The sequence below is a fragment of the Squalius cephalus genome (genome assembly GCF_949319135.1).
Source record: "Squalius cephalus genome assembly, chromosome: 3".
NCBI lineage: Eukaryota > Metazoa > Chordata > Actinopteri > Cypriniformes > Leuciscidae > Squalius > Squalius cephalus.
Window position 1 is genome coordinate 54,188,061 of NC_137124.1, and position 14,396 is coordinate 54,202,456.

At 40.3% G+C, this 14,396-nt stretch overlaps 1 protein-coding gene across 1 annotated transcript in view; it reads left to right on the forward strand.

Annotated features, from left to right (window-relative positions):
* Window positions 1–4,788: 4,788 nt before the first annotated feature.
* pmfbp1 (polyamine modulated factor 1 binding protein 1) overlaps window positions 4,789–14,396 on the forward strand; it is a 212,449-nt gene continuing 202,841 nt past the window's right edge. Inside the window, exon 1 of the mRNA XM_079865493.1 lies at window positions 4,789–4,997. The gene's annotated coding sequence lies outside the window, so the exon portion shown is untranslated. The remainder of the gene's footprint in view (window positions 4,998–14,396) is intronic.

The following is a 14,396-nucleotide window of genomic DNA, read 5'->3' on the forward strand; positions in this document are numbered from 1 at the left end:
AGCACATTTCAAAGGAATTGAAGGGGGGAGCACCATTTAGACAGAACCTTAGGAGCCTTAGGACCTTAAAAGTTCTGAATGTTTTCATAAGTTACAGAAATCTTTCAATGAGACAAATGACAGGCTTTGCGGAACGTTTTACGAAACGAAGGTTGAGAAAATGTGTTTACGAACTGTCTTTTTGTTGTGGGACATGAAATAATAATAAAAAAAGATTCACTCTGACAAAATCCTGCTTAACTTCTCAGTTCTCGGTGGATGAGCTGTTTCTCTAAACAGTGACATTCACAAAGCCGATAATTAGTGACGACAGACACGGTTTTACACACAATATAATTGTGTTTTCGGTGTCTGTCTAAGCTATTCACCAGTCAATCACTTTCATGTCCTTTCATGTATGTGGAATTAGATATAACACAAAGAGAATGAAAGCGCTCAAGAAATGGACATTTTTTTTGCAGCTATTCTGTCACCACAATGTCATAGAAAATTGCATTGTCTTGATTGTAAAAGAGAACATTAACTATTGGTATGCGGCTAACCAGCATTCAGAGTTAATGGGACAGATTTGAGCACTAAGCTGAGGAATTTTTAAATCAATAAAACAGCCTTGAAAGACTTTAAAGGATGGGTGTAGTCGGTTTGAAGTAATGCACAGTTCCATTAAATCATTTATTCCCAGATCCATCCATGTTGCAGAAATAAATGAGCCACACACAATTGACCGGACTGGAGGAAAAACTGGAGGACGGACGGACAGACTTAAGAGATTTGGATGGTCAAGGCGGACGACGGGGATGAGAATGAGCTGCAAGCATGCAGTTGAACGGCAGGGACAAGGCACCTGCCTGCTGGCACAATGTCAGACTAGCCAGCAGTTAGATAGCTGTTGATTTTTCTTTATTTTTCATAAGATTCAAATTTAATTAAGGGGTTAGGAGAAAAATGGCCTAAGCTGATGGTATAATGAGTTGCTGCGGGACATCTTTTTAATAATCTCAGTTTGTAACAAAGACATTGCCAAGTCTTAGTGCGCTCATGAGTCACAGGCTTCGGTGGCCATGTACTTTCATTGCCCAGATAAATCTCGCAGAGCCTAAGGAATGCTTTTGTTTGCACGTAATCTTCTGATTAAACTGATGACTTCATTTCACCTTCAGCTCTAACCTATAACTGACAATAGAGAAAAGCTAGCGTAATACATTAACGTGTACTTTTCTCAGTGAACCTCAAACAAAAGAATTTGCTGTGGTCTTTAAGGATGTGTTCACTTGTAGTTCGGTTCTCTTGGTTCTTTTTACAATAAAATATAAATAATACTAAAACGAGCTAAAACCTCTATGAATTCTTAATGACAGTTATTAAATGCCCCCATGCTTCGACTTAGCAAGCATACGTAATTAACAGGGGTGCACTTAACTTTTTTGGTCTGGTTCTCAAGGGAGCACCTGGAGATGCTGCTTGGTACTTACGCTTTACACAACACACTTATCCTACAAGCTGTCGTCACCACTTTCCTCCTGACTGCTCTCCTCCCTATCTTCTTTTCTCTTGAACATGGTAGATGATGATGATTTTGTTTTTATTTTGTTAACTTTAATGACACCTATAACTGCAATGTAAAGTCTGTTCTGCTGTACGGCTCAGAGAGCTGGCGAGTTATCAAAACTGACATGAGGAGAATGGAAGTGTTCCATAATGGATGCCTCCGACGAATATGCCAGATATTTTGGCCTAATAACATCTCCAACAATGAACTGTACAAGAAAACGGGAAGCCGGAGCATCACCAAGGAGATTACAGACAGACGCCTGAGATGGCTAGGACATGTGTTAAGGATGGAGCAGGACAGCATCACAAAAGTCGCCCTAAGATGGACACCACCTGGCAAAAGAAAACGTGGGAGGCCCAAAACCACCTGCCACAGACCTGTGACACAAGAGCTAGAACATGTGAACCTGTCATGGGGAGAGGCCCAACATGCTGCCAGGGACCGAATACAAAGGAAAGTGCTCAATGAAGCCTTATGTCCCATAGGGGACGAAGAGAAGTAGTAGTAGTAACTTTAATGACACAGACAACAGCAGGAAAATCAGGCTGCTGTCACTTTAAGACTGAATACATGGACCGAATATACTGACACACAGATCCGCTTTTTTCTCAACTGTTCACTTATGACATAGCCGAGAGAATACTTTGCCGAGACGGGTATTTTGACATAATTTTGAGTGTATGTGTAACCGCAAGTAACCGCGAAAGAGGAATCAATAGGCTCTATGCACGTTCCGCGTTTTGTCTCAGTCCGCCCAGTTATATCCGGTGCTGCGTCAGAAGCCGCTTTTGCATTCGGTGGAGATAATGGTAAATTACACTCGCTGTTTACAAGAACTTCCAGCGGTTAACGTGAATGATGTTAACAATATTGTGAGGCAGTTAGCTGTCACACCTAAGAGTAAGAAAGAGAAGGGCTTTAAATTATATATTTCGAGCTACATCGACAACTTTGAGGGTGAGTATTCTCTCATATCATGCAAAATCCGACTAATTGGTTTCTAAAATCGTTGTCTCCGTTTCTGAGAAAATTAATTTTAATTAAGTTTTGGCGCTAGTACACATCACTATAGACCTTATGCGCCAGAGAAACGAGGGCGCCACCATCTTTAGAATATTGTCTTTGAACTTCCGTTTTGCGGTCGCTCTGTATATTCCTATGGCATTGCTGTCCAGGAGTAATAGCTTTTTTAAGTGGATTTACTTAATGTAAAGTTAACGAAAGTTATCATGAGGATTGTAATGTTTAAAGCAGATGTCTTAACAAATGTCAGTAGACCGGGAAGATTTTAAAACGAGCCGTTCATTCATAAATACGCAATATCACTGTGAAAATACAGACCGAAGTCAAAAGACAACGAGCGCAGCGCTAAAAAGGGGCGGGGCTACATAAGGTCTATAGAGCTGGTAAGTCCCGCCCCTTCCGTAAAACCCCGCTGGACCTCTAGGTTGAAAAATCGTCAATGCAAGTGAATGGGAGAAAATAATTATTTTCTGGTCCCGTTTGAATTGTGCCATGAATGTGAACATATGTTGTCTGTGAATTTTTTATATAATCTTTCATGTTACGAGTTTGACAGTATATGGTATGATTCTTCGGCTAGCAGTTGTGGAAAAGACATAACGAGAAAGACTACATGTCGCCTATGTGACGTCACCCCATAAAGTTGACTTACCCGTGGTTTTCACCAACCTCAACGATTTTGTCCACTCCCTGAAAGAAGGCGGTGAAGTGCACCAAAGACACAGTCATGTTTAGCGGGATCCGTGAGCTAGTGTCCGTGTGCTAGTGGTGGTGACGTTTCAAACGCGTCGAAAGCAGCGAAGAGTTGTAGTCCACAAAGTGCTCTCACACAAAGTCTAACCGTATCAAACTTCTACCCGCTAAATTGTAGCATTCTTCACACGAAAGATTATAAAAAAAATTCACAGACAACATACGTTCACATTCATGGCACAATTCAAACGGGACCAGAAAATAATTATTTTCTCCCATTCACTTGCATTGACGATTTTTCAACCTAGAGGTCCAGCGGGGTTAGCGGAGGGGGCGGGACTTACCAGCTCTATTGAACGCGCTATGCGGAAGTAAAGACGCTGGCTGAGATTCTACCGGAAATACGTCAGCAGCGTTCGTGCATGGAGCCGAGCGTGTCTGAAACGCGCCTCTCTCTCTCTGCGTGCGCACGCTTCTCAGATAACAGCGCGCGAGTCCCAATTTTTGCCTCTTCTTCCGCGTTTAAGATCGTTTGAATGTGTAAACTGGCAAGACAAAACACATCCATGATAAACTTTCACTCTATGATGGTTAAACTTGGCAGTTAATCCGCGAATCACACGCGTGCTGAACCGTGGGGCCTGGTCCGTATGGATCACGGATAAACTGCGATCTGTTGCACCCCTAGTAATTAATGAACACACTCATCATTATGATTGCCATCTTACCAGAGATGGAGAAAAATCCTACACCAGTAAGTAAACCGTCTCTGTCCCCAAAAATGTTGGTAGTCAAAAGTGCTTCCCTCCACGTTTTCTGCTGTGCATACTACTCACCTGCGGACCAGTTATGTGCAGTGTGCACCCCTGGCAATTACATTAAAGTTAGATGTGTTTATTTCGATATCAAGCAGCTAAAAACCACGATCTCCCTCAAAATCTGCAGAGTTGAATTGAACATCCCTACAATTTTGCAATCGGTCGTTATTTGCAATATACGTTACTTAACCTTTTTAAAGGACCCTAAAGGCTGTTTGAGTTATGATTTCATGTTTAATCAGGAGTCAGGACAAATTGGTTGTTTTCACTATTGATAAACAACATTAAGCTTAACTCTAATTACCGCAACCATAATATTGCACTCGCTTGACTTTGTATTTGTCATGTTGTTGTTTTTTTTACATATGAGTATCTCCATGTGCTAGCTACAGTACACCATGTTATATTACTGAATGAAATAAACCTACACAAAATGTCATGTTTTATAAAGAGCGGCTACAGGTTACCAAGACACCTTTGCCTCGCGCTACTCTCTATGAAGATCCTCAAACGACATTTTCATCAGCCGCGTAGCTTCATGTTTGGCATGTTTCCATGGAGACCAGCGCCTTTCTCTGGCAGAGTTCCGCCCACCTGGCCGCAGCTCCTACTGCGATTGGTAGTCAAATCTTTGACAGGCGTGTTCTGAATGATCATTGGCTCGCTGCGCTGTTTGTCAGGCTGTGAGCAGGATGTGTACGGGTGGGTGAGGCGGGAGAGAGGGGCGGCGGAGCGGGCGTTTAGAAATGATGAACAAGTAACAGCGCAGAGATTTCTGTCTTTATTGACTGTTGTAACTGAATATACTGGAAGTCAAACGGCTACAGCATTAAGAAGATGAAATCAGCGTGAAACAGTCATCAAATCACGATTCACGGGTGAAATGAAGCACTGCCTATAATGTGCAACAGGTAGATGAATTAATTTTATGAAATAATTTGTTTATTCCGTCTCATAACCATTTAGACATGAAACATACGATGGTTTGGTTAGAATCTGTAGCACACCTCTTCTTTTATAAACATAATCAAAGTCTGTCTAATATTCTAACATGCAATAACGTTACCTGCTAGTGTTTGTGCTTGGGCTACTAGACACACGTTTGTTTTTAGGCCAAAGTTTATTGAGAATAATTGACAACACCTTTAAAAAGCTTAAAACATGTTTTCCCTCCAAGTATAATAAGACTAATTTGTAAAGTTTTTAAAGAAGCAGTGTTAATTGCTTGTTTATTCAATGTGTGGTGTAATTGCAATTATCACATTCAAGAAGAGCTGCAAGTGAAGCATGGCTCACAGAGAGTTTATTTTATTACTGAGACTGCCGGGATGTTTCCATTAGCTGTAGATTTTCTTTTATAATACTGAATTACTGCTAATCAGATTGCTGGAGTTTGTTAATGCAATTGGTGTCAGATTTACAATCTTCTCATTACCTTATTAAGCAGATAAATGTTATTGATATCTAATATTGAATGAATTTCCCTCTCGATCATGTTGGTTTGCCGGATGGCGTCTACCTTAAATCTCCAGTCCAGAAATGAACACGATAAGGCTGCTTATGCTTATATGTCAAAATAAGTTAACATTAACATGAATTCACTAACCTAACCATACTAAAAAAAGGGTATAATTAAAATGAACAAAGTTTAACATGTTGGCTAGAACCTTGTTGTAAAATGTTACAGAATAAAGTAACCATATGGGGTGGTAAATGTAAAATAAAGGGTGTTCATTAGCCTAAGTGTTTTTATAATTGAGATTTATATCTAATGTCTTTTATATTTAATAGCAATAAATGTTCCAAAAAAGACATATTTACTAGGTAAATCTGACAAACAGGTTGTATTTATTTATTTATTTGAAACATGACAAACCTGGGCCATTTTATGTTACATGCTTTATTTCTTTCCGCCGTCCCATGTAAATGAAGCACATCCTGTCTGATTCCACAGAGATATGAGTGTTACACTTTATTTTGATGATCAGTCATGGTTCATCTGGTGTAGATGTTCTCCGTGCCATTTGTTTTCTCTGCAATGATTTTGGCTTTTGGTGCATTTCTTTACTAATACGAACCAGGTTGCATCAGCACTGACAGAGATCAGGCTTTTTGTCACAGATGATGAGAACGGCAAGGTCTATCCGGCAGACTTTAAGCCATATATTCTCTCTATCATGTACTTTTTTCCCCTAAATCTTCCTTTTTTCATGAAAGAGTCTCCTGGTTTTCTCATTAATTACAGCTGTGGTAGAAGAGACAACTAGCTATTGTGATCAGAGGCAGCCAGACCTCAGTAAGTTTTGCAGCACATTGCCTAATTAGAACTGGTTACATGTGGAAAACAAAGGCAAAGTACACTTGGGGATTGTGATATGTTATTAAAACCGTTTATTGCGGGGGCGACTGGCTTTTAGGACAATGAGGGGGCCTATTGGAGATCTGAGGAGCTTTAGCTGTCAACTGAGGCTGTGGTTCACTTTCTTTTCTTTACTGCTGCTCGAGGGAATTTTCAGTTTGTGTGCCACAGAGCTTTGTACTTCTGACCTTCATGTTGAATTTGTCTGCGCAGATGACCAGCCCCATTAAGGAGACAATGGATAATCCAGACCAGACGAATGGTATTCTATAATGCATGTACTTTTGAAGGAGACTATCTGCTCCCGGCGTATTTTATGTACCGCAACTGTTAAGGCAAGATTTGCAAAAATAGGCCCTTTGAAATTGCTGTTGTTAAGTACTCAGTTTTAATGACTGACAAAGTGTGATTCAAGGGGCTCAAAAGATGGGGATGGGAACATTATGCCAGTTTCAGACTACACGATATCAGCCCGTAAATGATAATGGGCGTCGGGTCGCAAGAATTTATTCATCTCGTAGACCTTAGGCCTATGTGCCAGAGAAACAAACGCGCAGCCATTTTTAGAATATTGTCTTTGAACTTAGTTTTTTACTTCTATGGCATCGCTGTCGAAGAGTAATTAGCTGGTGAAGTGGATTTACTCATGGTAGAGCATTGTAATGTTTGAAACGGATGTCATGACAAATGTCAGTAGACCGGGAAGATTTTAAAATGAGCGGCTCATTCATAAATCCGTAAGATCTTACCTCCATGCCGCCTTTTATACAGCTTGTGAGTCGCAAGAACCAAAATGAGTGGCTTACTGCACTTAAACGGTCAAATACACACAGAATTATGCCAAAAAGTAGCCTAGAAATCTAGACGCACCCTAGCGGCAGCAAAATTTATTTTGCAGCCAGGGTAGTCTAGCAACTCTCCGTTGACTTTCGAGCTGGAAAACCCTAAATTGGGTCAGGCCAATCACATCGTGTATAGAGTAGGCGGGGCGGGCTTAACATAATGACGACAGAGTTGCGACGGTTCCCTGCTACTTGAAAATAAAGAAGAGTTGCTGCTGCTGGCGAACAGTCTTTCGAATCGGCTTTGGCCCGCGTCTCTGGAGGACTTGGAGTTAAGTTTTTCTTTGAGAAAAGAGCAAAGAACGGCACTTAAGTCATTCTTAAAAAAGGAAGATGTGTTCGTAGTTTTGCCGGCCAGATACGGCAAAAGTTGAATCTATCAACTAACGTTAGCTCCGCTGTTGGGAAAACTCTCTGGTTGGTTGTAGCGCTGTCCTATTGCGTGCAGAGGGAATTTGAAAGACAGCCGTTTATCCCGCCCCTCGGATTGAGCCGTGTCTATGGTGAGTTGCCAGACCTAACATCTTGATGTAGGTCTGGCTTGCCAGGCTAGCCAAAATGGCCTTCTTGGCGAGGACTCAGTTAAACAGTCAGTTTTGGAACGTAAAGTTGAGAGAAAACGCATGTTGTGTAACACAGTATATTGGATCTGTGCATAAACTCTTAAAGTGACAGCAGCCTAATAAACCTGATGCTGTCTGTTATGTTAATAAAATAACAAAAGTAGAAGAAAATCACTCTCTGCTCTTGACTGAATAACGTTTGTAACTTTAATTAGGCCTATAAGCATGAACAAATGCATTCATACTCAAAAAATGCCAAAATGCATAAAGAAAAGCATTCTTGAGCATAAACTTAACAAGAACTGATGAAAAGAAGTCTTTATTCCTAGTGAAAAGTCTGCACTGTTTTCACAAGTATTTCAGGTCTGGCTTTTGCTCACTGGCTGATCCGAGACAGTCTGCCAGTAAGACGAAAACGTTGCTTTTTATAGTCTTTTCCTATACATTTTATACTCTACTTTTTATAGTGCCTATTTATACTCAGGGTCGCTTTATTGCTTTTTCGCTCCGAAAGTCACAGTAAGGATAGGAGAGATAAAAGATAGGAGATAGGGCCATGCAAAACTTTACATTGTTTAAATGTTGGCTAAATTATTTTTAAGGCCACTGTGTCAAATTGACTTTACAGTAAGTCCTTGTGCTGTTCACTGAGTCTGATATGAACGGCAGGAAATCTGATATTTTGAGGTACTTTGAAACTTTATTACGACAGTGCATGACTGCTAAAAGGTATTGTACCATAATGAAAGCCTGACAGTTTGATCTGTATTTTTAATAGAATTAAGTTTCTTTACATCAAAAAGCTTTTTGGGTTATATTTTCTCACTTTTCCATTAAGTGGTCTCGCATTGAATATTTTTCAGATGCCCTTTTTCATCTGCGCATACCAGTCAGAGAGGAAAAGAGTACTTGCCACGACATGAAGAGAGTAATTTCTTTACCCACACTTGCTCTCAGCTCATGTAAATGTATTACTAATTCATTGGATTCCTTCTCAGAATTAAAAGAGGAGCTGTTTTTTTAGATGATTCTGGCCGCTGATGACTGATGAATGCGGGTGGTGTCATGTCACAGGTTCAGGGCTGCTGCTAAGGATTGTGGGAGAGGATAATGCGCACCTAGCTTTGATGAAAGATGATGAAAATTTCAGAGAGTAAAGGACCCCAAAGTGTCTTCCAGCTTCAGGAAAGAATAAATGTCATCTCTATGCTTTAAGGAGCGCTGGAGGTTTGAGCAAGACTTTATTTTAAGAATGTAGATTTTAGCTGTATTTTTGGAAGTGTCAGAGAATATTCTAACAAGAATGAAAGAGGTGCATGATTTTGACATCCTAATTGTTGAGTATTTCCCTTGATAATGTAATTGCGATTATAAATTTCAATTATTAGAATTTACATTAGAAAACCATTTTATGTTGTATTTTGATCATCCAATTTTTTGAAGCTATTACTGCAATATGGATGTGAAAAATTGTGTATTATTTTCATTTTTCAACATCAACTAGATGGTCAGTTGCCTAAATAAATAGATGACTAATTGGGCTCAAAGATATTGTTCACTTCTGTCATTAATCATTTTTTTCTGTGCTCAACATTTGCTTTTGTCAAACACATCTACTGTGTAGTGACCATTTTCAATGCAATTACTACAAATAATGGGGACAAGTACTTTCAAGCCTCCATAAAGATGAATATCATAAAAGTCTTGCGTTCCAAAAACAAAAAATACATCGCAATACCGCTTTCTATATTATTTATATTATCTATATTGCAAGATGATTTTTTTTTTACAATGCTTAATTAAACTTTTAAATAGAAATATAGCCTAACTTTTTGGTACTTCAGGAGTAGACATGAATTGAATGCAAGTGCTCACACTTTATTCTTCATATTACAAATAGCTGTTGTACAAAACCTTTCTCAAATAATGTGTTTGTTTTAAACTATGAAAAACAGTGCTGTTTAAAATTAGGATTTCATTAGTTTCTGGTTGTCAAATATTTGAGCATGTTCATAGTTAATGAATCACATCTGTGGTTACTCTACTAGGACACCCATGTAAACTTGACAAAATCTTTCATATGTTTGCAGATGCCACTTTTATTATAATATTTTGATTCTAATATTTTAAGTCAAATACACTGACATTTAGACAACTGCTGAATATTGATCTTTAGAGGGCCACTGTTTTTGGTAATCTTTCTCATACTGGACCAAGTTTGGAGTTTACAATATGTGTGAAATGTTGTTTTGACAGATAGTCTGTAGTTTCACTGTACACACATGTCTATGGCATAAAGAGGATCATTTGTGATCCGTTTTCTCTGTACATCTCAAGTTCAACGTGGACCGAATAAACGCACATTTTCTCTGAACTCTACGTCTGCCCTTCCCAAACCTCTGTGGCATCGGTCCTGTTGTAAAGAGAAACAACCATGACCCAGCCAGTCACATTAAATGGCATTCTGCTGTTTACAAGTAGCAGTTTACTTGCTATTACGCTTGTGTAAACAAGAGTGAGTGCGGATCATTGTAAAAACAGGGTCTGAGTGGCTGGGCTTTTATAGGGCATATTCTCTTACCCTCTCTGACACTGAGAAAGCTTTATATAGACTTGTCCGATAAATAGTGTTTGTCCTCCCCGGTGTATTGTGGGAAGACACGGGCGGGCAAGTGTATGGAATCTCTGACACGTCAAAGGACAGGTAGGATGATTTAGTAGACGTGTAGGAACCCGCACGGACAAATGAGCCTATAGCCACAATTTACAGAGACAGGTCGGGCTTTGTCTTTGAGACATACAAGTGGTGTTGTGATGGTCTAAGAAGCAATTCATCTATTTTGAAAGGATGCTCCCTGAAGTAGGCCTATGGCTTAATACCTTGACAAGCGCTTTAAAGACGTGCCTCTTTGTCAGTCTCTCCGTTCGTGCTTGCATGCAGTGCACTATGGGAGCTGTGGGGGTATTAGGAGAAGGGAAAGATGAAGAGATGTCTGTCTGTGGTCTGTTTGACGTTACAGACCGCATGCGCTTGCTGATACTTGATCTGATGTTAATGTGCCGCTCTGTGAGAGAGAGCTCAAGAGAGGGAGAGAGCGAGTAACGGAGGGGGAGATGGGCAGATAATCCCGTCTGCCTGATGAGATTGAAGGCTCGGATTGATTGATCGCCTAATCATAGGAGGAAATGGGCCTGAAAATGAATGGGACTCTGCCCTTGGCTTGCCGGGGAGCCGGGCGGCTGGATCGCTGGGGATGTTAGCTGCAACTCTACATGGCCTTAATGTGCACGGGACCTGATTTCATTTGCGTCTGATATACAGTTATACGATCCCCACTAAATGATCAAGTATAAAAAGCAAGAGGGGGAGCCAGGCAAAGGGTGTAAATCAAGCTTTATTGCTGGAATATTACTTTCTCATGCCATCTGAAATTGATGCTCGCAGAAAGGTGAACGAATGAAAATCCAATACGAATTAGCACAAGTGGAAGCGGCAAAGAGAAAAAAGGAAGCTGAAAGAGAGATGACGAGGATATGAAATACTAGTTAAGGGTGCCAGCGGATTATATTTTTTCCTCCTGATTAGGTTCGCATTATCAGCCCGGTGCCTCGCAGATTTGTTTTGAGAAATTTCCTCGCAACTGGGAGGCAGGATTACGAGAAGATCCTGTGCCGTCACGAGATAACGGGTGGTGCTCTCTCACTTTCAAAGGTACCTGAGATTTCAGCTGCATCTGAGCTTGTAACCCAGAGCTATTCTCCACCTTAGTGAGGTAAACTTCATCTTAGAGGGATCTCTGCTGGTGGGCTCTGCTTTGCATGAAACCCAGCCCTCGGTGGTGTTTGTAAATGAGACAGGCCTGTCACATCCACTCGGTCTGCGAATCTTGCTGGTGGAGATGCACGTTGGATGTGAGTAGCTTCTACTTGCACCGTGCATTTATCTCTATTTCCACCTGAAGCCCGACAGACCGGCAATGATACCGGCGTGTCCGTCCATAGCAAATTGTAATCTTCAGCCCAAAAGACAGCAGCCCTTTTGTGATTGGAGCGCAAGCGTAACGAGGGTAAATTTAGCGCTTAGCTGCCATTTGTAAGTGGAGGTGCCATGGCAGATCAGGGGTGGTATGTGACTAATGAGATGATGTGTGTTATCACCAGCAGTCTCGTAAACAGGGAGGTCATTTGGTGTGCCAGCCCGCGTTGTGGATATGTGAATCTTATTTGACAGAACGATGACCCACACCGCCCCTCCTGGCTTGTCCCATTGGATCAGTGGCAGCGGCTGTCACAAAGCTGAAGATGATTTCTACTTGCTGGATACACTCGGAGCTGGCAGAAAAGGCTTCAATTAAGCTCTCTTTCTTTTCACGCCATCCGTTTTTCACAGAATGCTGTCAGTGACTAAGAATATATCGTGATTAGAGTGTATTTGCCGCGCTCAAACATACCAGGGTTGTTTTTAATTTATTTATGGCCTTTTGCACTTTGATTAGAGAGGATAGACAGACTCCAGGGATTGCAATGTGACATAAGCCAGACTTGAACCTGGCTTTTATATGTTCAAGGCCATTTTCAACACTTAACCCCCCAATATTCTGATTTGGTTGATCAATTGTTTTTAGTGACTAATTAGGAAGTTTTACATTTGTTCCCACCCATGACTCAGAGACCTTGCTTGTTTTATTTAGTATTTTCAAAATGTAATTTGTGGGTTTCAAGTAGACCAGATGAATCTCACTTTTGACAGATGACTCCCTGGTAGATGGTGGTTGAGTCTCCTCTCTGTCTCCTCCTAGAGGAAGGTGTCTCGGCTGCAGATCTGGGCAGGTTTCCAGTCTGCCTGTGCTCTGGAGTCAGCAGAGGGCGAGATGGAGACTTTGTGAGGGCTCAGCGTGCCTGCTGAAGGAGAGGGAGCTCGCTGATCAATAGAATTGATCATGAAGTCAATACCCCAGTTTATATCCCTCTCTGTTTACTCCCACCCGGCTGTTGGCATGTTAAACCGAGCGTGCTCTAAGCAGTCACCCTTGGGACCCTCTAAAAGCCGCCCTTGCACCCATCATTGATTGACACGCAACAAGCAGCGGGAAGTGTTGACAGTGCGGTGGCCAGATTCTGTTTCCAAATTTCAGCGGAAGATCAAGACGAGAAGGCTTCGCATATCCCAGCAGCTTCACGCGTAGCGGTTTCAACAAGCATTCACACGTCCTAGCGGTGCTGAGTTTCTGATTAGCCTGGCTCAAAGGCTCAAAGAGTCTCTAGATGCAACATTTAATCAATTTTAGGATTGATTTCTTTTCAAGCCTAGTAGTGGATGACCTCACTTTCACTCAAAATGATTTCTCTTACATTTTTGTGGCCATTATTAACAAGAATATCAACTGTTCTGTACATCTTCTGTCCAGAAAAATAGCTTTGTTCATTTTTTTTGTAAAAACTCAATATGTCATGTGTTCGGTTTTGAGAGGTAATTGTGAGAAGTATTTTTAATGATATAGTCTACATAGTTTCATGCTGCCAATTTGTAGACCTTGGGCTTTGCTCATGCAATTAGGGGTGGGTGATATGACCAAAATCTTATATCACTATATGAGTCATTTTATTTCATGAGAACTAAATCACAATATATTATTTTTTCTTTTAGGTTTTTTGATATAATCAAAAAAATGTATACCATTGAAATTTCATAATTTTTGTCACCAATATCCCAAAAAACTAATACTAGCCTACATAAAAAAAAAAAAAAAAAAAAAAAAACCTGCAGTACAACAAAGAAATAGACCTGATAAACTTCAAGCACTTAAGAATTACTAGTCTAGCCTACATAAATTGTAAAGCTATCAAATGTATAAAAAACACTGCATATCTTCACTATCTAAATTAAATATACATTTATTCCTTTTAAAGTGAAAAAAAAAATGATTCAGTCAAATGCATTGAGAGATTTTCTCTTCTGTTGTTTGATTAACATTAATGACACAGATGACAGCAGGTTTATTAGGCTGTTGTCACTTTAAGACCGAATGCACAGATCCAATATACTGTTACTCATGCATTTTCTTTATGTTCTGTACTGTTTACATTCACTTAAGATATAAATCACTGTGTTTACGAGGATACTTGCAAAGACGGGCACATAAGTATGTGTATTTTACCATTGAAGCTCAATTAGGCGGCATAAAGAACTCAGATCAGTACTCAAGCGCGCATATAGCGCAGTGAGTTCTCTTTCGTTGCTTATTGCGTTTCAATGGTTTAAAATCACTTGTTTTTAAACGGCAATACTTAAAAAAACGCATGCAAATGATAAGCTTTGGTGACTATGCAGCACAGCAACATCACGTGAGTGTAACCTCAATAGTGACGATAGTCGAAAATCTCTACCGGTTGACAATTTTATATCGGTTAATCGTGTCTACTGGTATATCACCCACCACTACAGGCAATATAATGAGAAATATAATTGAGATATCAAAGCTTTGTGTTTGGAGAGTCTATTCACTTCAATTTTCCATTAGCACAAGCACTGGTCTGTAAAGTGAG